Genomic DNA, 2,500 nt, shown 5'->3' with positions numbered 1-2,500 from the left:
CTTTTTTTTTTTTTTAATGAAAGATTATTATATAATTCGTGAAATTTTCCAAAGAGATTAAAGCACCTGGTATTCCCAGGCAGTCTCTCATCAAAGTGCTAACCAGACCTAAACCTGCTAAGATTCAGAGATCGGGCATTGACTCTATTTTTTGGCAAAATTATTATATACTAAGTGAAAAATGTCCAAAAAGCTTACAGCACCTGGTATTCCCAGGCGGTCTCCCATCCAAGTACTAACCAGGCCCAAACCTGCTTAGCTTCCGAGATCAGATGAGATCGGGCATAGCCAGGTTGGTATGGCCGTAAGCGAAGACAGCAGCAAAGAGAGGGCTATTTAAAGACCAGCCAATCTAATCGCCAGTACATTATATAAGTAGGAAAGAAAACCCAAAAGCTTAAAGCACCTGGTATTCCTAGGCAGTCTCTCATCAAAGTGCTAACCAGACCTAAACCTGCTAAGATTCAGAGATCGGCATTGACTCTATTTTTTGGCAAAATTATTATATACTAAGTGAAAAATGTCCAAAAAGCTTACAGCACCTGGTATTCCCAGGCGGTCTCCCATCCAAGTACTAACCAGGCACAAACCTGCTTAGCTTCCGAGATCAGACGAGATCGGGCATAGCCAGGTTGGTATGGCCGTAAGCGAAGACTGCTGCAAAGAGAGGGCTATTTAAAGACCAGCCAATCTAATCGCCAGTACATTATATAAGTAGGAAAGAAAACCCAAAAGTTTAAAGCACCTGGTATTCCTAGGCAGTCTCTCATCAAAGTGCTAACCAGTCCTAAACCTGCTAAGATTCAGAGATCGGGCATTGACTCTTTTTTTTTTTTTTTTTTTTTTTTTAATGAAAGATTATTATATAATTCGTGAAATTTTCCAAAGAGATTAAAGCACCTGGTATTCCCAGGCAGTCTCCCATCCATGTACTAACCAGGCCCAAACCTGTTAATATTCAGAGATCGGGCATTGACTCTATTTTTTGGCAAAATTATTATATACTAAGTGAAAAATGTCCAAAAAGCTTACAGCACCTGGTATTCCCAGGCGGTCTCCCATCCAAGTACTAACCAGGCCCAAACCTGCTTAGCTTCCGAGATCAGACGAGATCGGGCATAACCAGGTTGGTATGGCCGTAAGCGAAGACAGCAGCAAAGAGAGGGCTATTTAAAGACCAGCCAATCTAATCGCCAGTACATTATATAAGTAGGAAAGAAAACCCAAAAGCTTAAAGCACCTGGTATTCCTAGGCAGTCTCTCATCAAAGTGCTAACCAGACCTAAACCTGCTAAGATTCAGAGATCGGGCATTGACTCTTTTTTTTTTTTTTTTTTTTTTTTTTTTTATTAATGAAAGATTATTATATAATTCGTGAAATTTTCCAAAGAGATTAAAGCACCTGGTATTCCCAGGCAGTCTCCCATCCATGTACTAACCAGGCCCAAACCTGTTAATATTCAGAGATCGGGCATTGACTCTATTTTTTGGCAAAATTATTATATACTAAGTGAAAAATGTCCAAAAAGCTTACAGCACCTGGTATTCCCAGGCGGTCTCCCATCCAAGTACTAACCAGGCCCAAACCTGCTTAGCTTCCGAGATCAGACGAGATCGGGCATAGCCAGGTTGGTATGGCCGTAAGCGAAGACTGCTGCAAAGAGAGGGCTATTTAAAGACCAGCCAATCTAATCGCCAGTACATTATATAAGTAGGAAAGAAAACCCAAAAGTTTAAAGCACCTGGTATTCCTAGGCAGTCTCTCATCAAAGTGCTAACCAGACCTAAACCTGCTAAGATTCAGAGATCGGGCATTGACTCTTTTTTTTTTTTTTTTTTTTAATGAAAGATTATTATATAATTCGTGAAATTTTCCAAAGAGATTAAAGCACCTGGTATTCCCAGGCAGTCTCTCATCAAAGTGCTAACCAGACCTAAACCTGCAAATATTCAGAGATCGGGCATTGACTCTATTTTTTGGCAAAATTATTATATACTAAGTGAAAAATGTCCAAAAAGCTTACAGCACCTGGTATTCCCAGGCAGTCTCCCATCCATGTACTAACCAGGCCCAAACCTGTTAATATTCAGAGATCGGGCATTGACTCTATTTTTTGGCAAAATTATTATATACTAAGTGAAAAATGTCCAAAAAGCTTACAGCACCTGGTATTCCCAGGCGGTCTCCCATCCAAGTACTAACCAGGCCCAAACCTGCTTAGCTTCCAAAATCAGACGAGATCGGGCATAGCCAGGTTGGTATGGCCGTAAGCGAAGTCTGCTGCAAAGAGAGGGCTATTTAAAGACCAGCCAATCTTATCGCCAGTACATTATATAAGTAGGAAAGAAAACCCAAAAGCTTAAAGCACCTGGTATTCCTAGGCAGTCTCTCATAAAAGTACTAACCAGACCTAAACCTGCTAAGATTCAGAGATCTGGCATTGACTCTTTTTTTTTTTTTTAATGAAAGATTATTATATAATTCGTGAAATTTTCCAAA

At 40.1% G+C, this 2,500-nt stretch overlaps 5 non-coding genes across 5 annotated transcripts; all 5 read right to left on the bottom strand.

The window, feature by feature from the left end:
• Positions 1-191: 191 nt before the first annotated feature.
• On the bottom strand, positions 192-310 carry LOC127989585 (5S ribosomal RNA). Its single transcript, XR_008162714.1, has one exon. It is a non-coding gene; the product is annotated as a 5S ribosomal RNA (ribosomal RNA).
• A 220-nt stretch (positions 311-530) lies between these two features.
• Positions 531-649, bottom strand: LOC128000452 (5S ribosomal RNA). Its single transcript, XR_008173236.1, has one exon. It is a non-coding gene; the product is annotated as a 5S ribosomal RNA (ribosomal RNA).
• Positions 650-1,025: 376 nt separating this feature from the next.
• On the bottom strand, positions 1,026-1,144 carry LOC128008614 (5S ribosomal RNA). Its single transcript, XR_008180348.1, has one exon. It is a non-coding gene; the product is annotated as a 5S ribosomal RNA (ribosomal RNA).
• A 383-nt stretch (positions 1,145-1,527) lies between these two features.
• On the bottom strand, positions 1,528-1,646 carry LOC128002097 (5S ribosomal RNA). The gene has a single exon (XR_008174854.1). It is a non-coding gene; the product is annotated as a 5S ribosomal RNA (ribosomal RNA).
• A 508-nt stretch (positions 1,647-2,154) lies between these two features.
• Positions 2,155-2,273, bottom strand: LOC128002653 (5S ribosomal RNA). The gene has a single exon (XR_008175398.1). It is a non-coding gene; the product is annotated as a 5S ribosomal RNA (ribosomal RNA).
• Positions 2,274-2,500: the final 227 nt, after the last annotated feature.

This window comes from Carassius gibelio, chromosome B22, assembly GCF_023724105.1.
Source record: "Carassius gibelio isolate Cgi1373 ecotype wild population from Czech Republic chromosome B22, carGib1.2-hapl.c, whole genome shotgun sequence".
Taxonomy (NCBI): domain Eukaryota; kingdom Metazoa; phylum Chordata; class Actinopteri; order Cypriniformes; family Cyprinidae; genus Carassius; species Carassius gibelio.
Note: the sequence above shows the minus strand (reverse complement) of the source record. Positions and strands in the feature narration are given on the sequence as shown.